This window comes from Salmo trutta, chromosome 33 (assembly GCF_901001165.1).
Source record: "Salmo trutta chromosome 33, fSalTru1.1, whole genome shotgun sequence".
Lineage (NCBI taxonomy): Eukaryota > Metazoa > Chordata > Actinopteri > Salmoniformes > Salmonidae > Salmo > Salmo trutta.
Window position 1 is genome coordinate 19506395 of NC_042989.1, and position 6967 is coordinate 19513361.

The following is a 6967-nucleotide window of genomic DNA, read 5'->3' on the forward strand; positions in this document are numbered from 1 at the left end:
GTGGGCTTCAAATCCTCCCACTGGCAACATGAGCATTTCCCCTCTGAAACCATCTCTCTGTATGTTACAACTGTACAAGTGCAGTAACCAGTTTTAGTTGTGGTTAACATGGAAGGTGTGTGCAACCTCCCTGTCTTTATACTTTTTCATTATAATGAGCTGTGTTTCTATGGAAACTCTCCCTACAGGTTACTTTGTAACTCCAAGTTAATGCTTGAAAGACCCTGTTCTTTTTTCGAGCCCCATACCTCCTCCCTCCCTGTTCCAAACTGCCCAGGCATGGGTAAAGAATCAGAGACAGAGCTGCCTCAACAACATACACTCTACTTTCCCAGGATTCAGTATTCAACAACGAAGTCATCCAGAGCAGGAAATAAGGGTAAAAGTTGGAGCCTGACTTTTCCAAAAATGAGGAAGTTCAGACTACCTGCATAACATGGAGATGTTGCCTTCTCTCCCGTCTCAGTGTGTGGATATGTAAATATATCAGTGATGAGGGGTTTAAACCCCTCCCTGCATTCCTCCTACTCCTCTTTTCTCACTCGTTTGGTTTAATGAGGCAGCAGCCACAACAGTCTGTGTCTGTGAATCTGTCACTTCAGCAAATGCTTCATTAGAGGGCATGTCTCACTGACAGTACACCAGCCATCACAGCACTGACTGGGGACTGAGCTCTGTGTCTCACAGCCTCAGAGGAGAACAGCTCCAACAAACACACTGCACTTCGTCTCCAGGAATAAAGCAATTCAAGTGCCCTGAAATGAATTTAAGATTAAGTTGTTCCGTCTTTCATATTGGTTTCATTGTATTTCTATCACACTGAAAGGCTGCTGTTTTTACTGCTCCTCTGTCACTGTTTGGCTGTGGAGGAGCTGTGAGATGCTACCTTCACATGAATCAGTGCTAGGTTTCTGCTGGGCTATAAAAGCCTTTATCTCATAATTACCAGAGATATCTGTGAAAGTGAGCAGGGGGAGCAGAGAGAGGAAAGATGGAATGACACAGAGCATGCAGGAGAGTCTGTCATCTCATCACAATTCATTAAATACATTATTACTAAGAATGGATGAATCCCACTCTCCATATGGCTGGATATGTTTGAAACTAAGAAGAATCAGGGCAGAAGACAAGGTAGTGACAAGGTTGTGACAGAGGGCATTAAGTGTGTTTCACAGCCTTCTAAAGCTCATTATAAAAAGTACTGCTATAGTTGATCTAAAGAAGGCAGTATCTTCTCAGGCCTGTGTGAGCAGATCTACTGAGCAGTTAGTTATACATATAAATCTGAACTTGCTGTCTGTGTGCCGCGTGCAGAAGGGATGTAATAGGAGAATCTGAAGGCCCTGGCTGTATGGAGAGAGAGACCTCAGAAGCTCTGCCAGGAGCCCCTGTCCAATGTGGACCTGATCGACTTCCCTGGCTATTGATAACTGAAATATCAATTTATAGCCATCTCAATCATTTTCATGTTTTGAACATAGCATGTGTTTATAAGACAATTTGATCTGATGGGCACCAATAACAAGAAGCTATTGGTCTTTTTATGTATTTTATTAAAAAAGAAAAAGAGCCTGTACATTAAGCAGATACAGTGCCTTCAGAAAGTATTCATACCCCTTGACTTGTTCCACATTTTGTTGTGTTTCAGCCTGAATTCAAAATGGATTAAATATATGTTTTCTCTCACCCATCTACACACAATACCCCATAATGACAAAGTGAAAACATATTTTTAGAACTGTTTGAAAATGTATTGAAAATGAAATACAGAAATATCTCATTTACAGAAGTATTCACAGCCCTGAGTCAATACTTTGTAGAAACACATTTGGAAGCAATTACAGCTATGAGTCTTTCTGGGTAAGTCTCTAAGAGCTTTCCACACCCATTATTCTTTTAAAAATTCTTCAAGCTCTGTCAAATTGGTTATTGATCGTTACTCGACACCCATTTTCATGTCTTGTCATACATTTTCAAGTAGATTTAAGTGAAAACTGTAACTCGACCACTCAGGAACTGTCTTCTTGGTAATCAACTCCAGTGTAGATTTTGCCTTGTGTTTTAGGTTATTGTCCTGCTGAACGGTGAATTCATCTCCCAGTGTCTGGTGAAAAGTACACTGATCCAGGTTTTCCTCTAGGATTCTCCTGTGCTTAGCTCAATTCCATGTCTTTTTTATCCTGGAAAACTCCCCAGTCCTTAACGATTGCAAGCATACCTTTTTCACCCCGGAGGTTTTATCTGGACATGGTTCGTCAGGACTTCAAACAGCCGAAGCTAAGTAACATTAACATGATGCCTTCTAATTGCAGTCGTTGTACTTATAATATACAGGAGAATGATCGCCTTACGGCAAGGATAGCTGTGCTGCAAGCCCAGCTTCAGACGCAATCGTTAGGCAAGGGTAATTTCAGTGTAGGAAAGGATGAAACAGCGTCTGTGCCACCAGTAAGTACAGATAGTAACGCTAGTATAAACCCCCTCGCACGGTCCCCGCAGCCGGACAACTTTCTCATGGCTTCTGGAGGGAAACGCTGTAGGAATGCTCAACCGGTGTCGCTAATTCAGCCAACAGAAACTTTCAACCGGTTCTCCCCATTAAGTGAGTCGGAGTCGGAGGCCGAAACTTCTCTGGTCTCTACTCCTCCCGTTGTGGGGTCTGAGACGCCGAAGGCTCCCACCATTAGCTCTGACAAATTGAAAACCCTAGTCATTGGCGACTCCATTACCCGCAGTATTAGACTTAAAACGAATCATCCAGCGATCATACACTGTTTACCAGGGGGCAGGGCTACCGACGTTAAGGCTAATCTAAAGACGGTGCTGGCTAAAGCTAAAACTGGCGAGTGTAGAGAGTATAGAGATATTGTTATCCACGTCGGCACCAACGATGTTAGGATGAAACAGTCAGAGGTCACCAAGCGCAACATAGCTTCAGCGTGTAAATCAGCTAGAAAGATGTGTCAGCATCGATTGTCTCTGGCCCCCTCCCAGTTAGGGGGAGTGATGAGCTCTACAGCAGAGTCTCACAACTCAATCGCTGGTTGAAAACTGTGTTCTGCTCCTCCCAAAAGATAGAATTTGTAGATAATTGGCCCTCTTTCTGGGACTCACCCACAAACAGGACCAAGCCTGGCCTGTTGAGGAGTGACGGACTCCATCCTAGCTGGAGGGGTGCTCTCATCTTATCTACGAACATAGACAGGGCTCTAACTCCTCTAGCTCCACAATGAAATAGGGTGCAGGCCAGGCAGCAGGCTGTTAGCCAGCCTGCCAGCTTAGTGGAGTCTGCCACTAGCACAGTCAGTGTAGTCAGCTCAGCTTTCCCCATTGAGACCGTGTCTGTGCCTCAATCTAGGTTGGGCAAAATTAAAGATGGCGGTGTTCGCTTTAGCAATCTCACTAGTATAAAGACCTCCTCCATTCCTGCCATTATTGAAAGAGATTGTGATACCTCACATCTCAAAATTGGGTTACTTAATGTTAGATCCCTCACTTCCAAAGGCAGTTATAGTCAATGAACTAATCACTGATCATAATCTTGATGTGATTGGCCTGACTGAAACATGGCTTAAGCCTGATGAATTTACTGTGTTAAATGAGGCCTCACCCCCTGGTTACACTAGTGACCATACCCCCCGTGCATCCGGTAAAGGCGGAGGTGTTGCTAACATTTATGATAGCAAATTTCAATTTACAAAAAAAAAACAATGACGTTTTCGTCTTTTGAGCTTCTAGTCATGAAATCTATGCAGCCTACTCAATCACTTTTTATAGCTACTGTTTACAGGCCTCCTGGGCCATATGCAGTGTTCCTCACTGAGTTCCCTGAATTCCTATCGGATCTTGTAGTCATCGCAGATAATATTCAAATTTTTGGTGACTAACATTCACATGGAAAAGTCCACAGACCCACTCCAAAAGGCTTTCGGAGCCATCATCGACTCAGTGGGTTTTGTCCAACATGTCTCTGGACCTACTCACTGCCACAGTCATACTCTGTACCTAGTTTTGTCGCATGGAATAAATGTTATGGATCTTAATGTTTTTCCTCATAATCCTGGATTATCGGACCACCATTTTATTGCGTTTGCAATTGCAACAAATAATCTGCTCAGACCCCAACCAAGGAGCATTAAAAGTCGTGCTATAAATTCTCAGACAACCCAAAGATTCCTTGATGCCCTTCCAGACTCCCTCTGCCTACCCAAGGACGTCAGAGGACAAAAATCAGTTAACCACCTAACCGAGGAACTCAATTTAACCTTGCGCAATACCCTAGATGGTATACAGAAATATATACAGAAAATGGTATACAGAAAATACACGAGCTCTGAAGCAAGCTTCCAGAAAATTGGAACGGAAATGGCGCCACACCAAACTGGAAGTCTTCCGACTAGCTTGGAAAGACAGTACCGTGCAGTATCGAAGAGCCCTCACTGCTGCTCGATCATCCTATTTTTCCAACTTAATTGAGGAAAATAAGAACAATCCAAAATGTATTTTTGATACTGTCGCAAAGCTAACTAAAAAGCAGCATTCGCAAATGGAGGAAGGCTTTCACTTCAGCAGTAATACATTTATGAACTTCTTTGAGGAAAAGATCATGATCATTAGAAAGCAAATTACGGACTCCTCTTTAAATCTGCGTATTCCTCCAAAGCTCCATTGTCCTGAGTCTGCACAATTCTGCCAGGACCTAGGATCAAGGGAGATACTAAAGTGTTTGTTTTAGTACTACATCTCTTGACACAATGATGAAAATAATCATGGCCTCTAAAACCTCAAGCTGCATACTGGACCCTATTACAACTAAACTACTGAAAGAGCTGCTTCCTGTGCTCGACCCTCCTATGTTGAACATAATAAACGACTCTCTATCCACCGGATGTGTACCAAGCTCACTAAAAGTGGCAGTAATAAAGCCTCTCTTGAAAAAGCCGAATCTTGACCCAGAAATTATAAAAAACTATCGGCCTATATCGAATCTTCCATTCCTCTCAAAAATGTTAGAAAAAGCTGTTGCGCAGCAACTCACTGCCTTCCTGAAGACAAACAATGTATACGAAACGCTTCAGTCTGGTTTTAGACCCCATCATAGCACTGAGACTGCACTTGTGAAGGTGGTAAATGACCTTTTAATGACGTCAGACCGAGGCTCTGCATCTGTCCTCGTGCTCCTAGATCTTAGTGCTGCTTTTGATACCATCGACCACCACATTCTTTTGGAGAGATTGGAAACCCAAATTGGTCTACATGGACAAGTTCTGGCCTGGTTTAGATCTTATCTGTCGGAAAGATATCAGTTTGTCTCTGTGAATGGTTTGTCCTCTGACAAATCAATTGCACATTTCGGTGTTCCTCAAGGTTCCGTTTTAGGACCACTATTGTTTTCACTATATATTTTACCTCTTGGGGATGTCATTCGAAAACATAATGTTAAATTTCACTGCTATGCGGACGACACACAGCTGTACATTTCAATGAAATATGGTGAAGCCCCAAAACTGCCCTCGCTAGAAGCCTGCGTTTCAGACATAAAGATGTGGATGGCTGCAAACTTTCTACTTTTAAACTCGGACAAAACAGAGATGCTTGTTCTAGGTCCCAAGAAACAAAGAGATCTTCTGTTGAATCTGACAATTAATCTGGATGGTTGTACAGTCGTCTCAAATAAAACTGTGAAGGACCTCGGCGTTACTCTGGACCCTGATCTCTCTTTTGAAGAACATATCAAGACTGTTTCAAGGACAGCTTTTTTCCATCTACGTAACATTGCAAAAATCTGAAACTTTCTGTCCAAAAATGATGCAGAAAAATTAATCCATGCTTTTGTTACTTCTAGGCTGGACTACTGCAATGCTCTACTTTCCGGCTTTTTTCCGATTTGGTCCTGCCGTACATACCTACACGTACGCTACGGTCACAAGACGCAGGCCTCCTAATTGTCCCTAGAATTTCTAAGCAAACGGCTGGAGGTAGGGCTTTCTCCTATAGAGCTCCATTTTTATGGAATGGTCTGCCTACCCATGTGAGAGACGCAGACTCAGTCTCAACCTTTAAGTCTTTACTGAAGACTTATCTCTTCAGTAGGTCCTATGATTAAGTATAGTCTGGCGCCAGGAGTGTGAAGGTGAACGGAAAGGCTGGAGCAACGAACCGCCCTTGCTGTGTCTGCCTTGCCGGTTCCCCTCTCTCCACTGGGATTCTCTGCCTTTAACCCTATTACAGGGGCTGAGTCACTGGCTTACTGGTGTTCTTCCATGCCGTCCATGGGAGGGGTGCGTCACTTGAGTGGGTTGAGTCACTGACGTGGTCTTCCTGTCTGGGTTGGCGCCCCCCCCTTGGGTTGTGCCGTGGCGGAGATCTTTGTGGGCTATACTCGGCCTTGTCTTAGGACGGTAAGTTGGTGGTTGGAGACATCCCTCTAGTGGTGTGGGGGCTGTGCTTTGGCAAAGTGGGTGGGGTTATATCCTGCCTGTTTGGCCCTGTCCGGGGGTATCATCGGATGGGGCCACAGTGTCTTCTGATCCCTCCTGTCTCAGCCTTCAGTATTTATGCTGCAGTAGTTTATGTGTCGGGGGGCTAGGGTCAGTTGTTACATCTGGAGTATTTCTCTTGTCTTATCCGGTGTCCTGTGTGAATTTAAATATGCTCTCTCTAATTCTCTCTTTCTCTCTTTCTTTCTTTCTCTCGGAGGACCTGAGCCCTAGGACCATGCCTCAGGACTACCTGGCATGATGACTCCTTGCTGTCCCCAGTCCACCTGGCCATGCTGCTGCTCCAGTTTCAACTGTTCTGCCTGCGGCTATGGAACCCTGACCTGTTCACCGGACGTGCTTGCTGCACCCTCGACAACAACTATGATTATTTTTATTTGACCATGCTGGTCATTTATGAACATTTTAACATCTTGACCATGTTCTGTTATAATATCCACCCGGCACAGCCAGAAGAGGACTGGCCA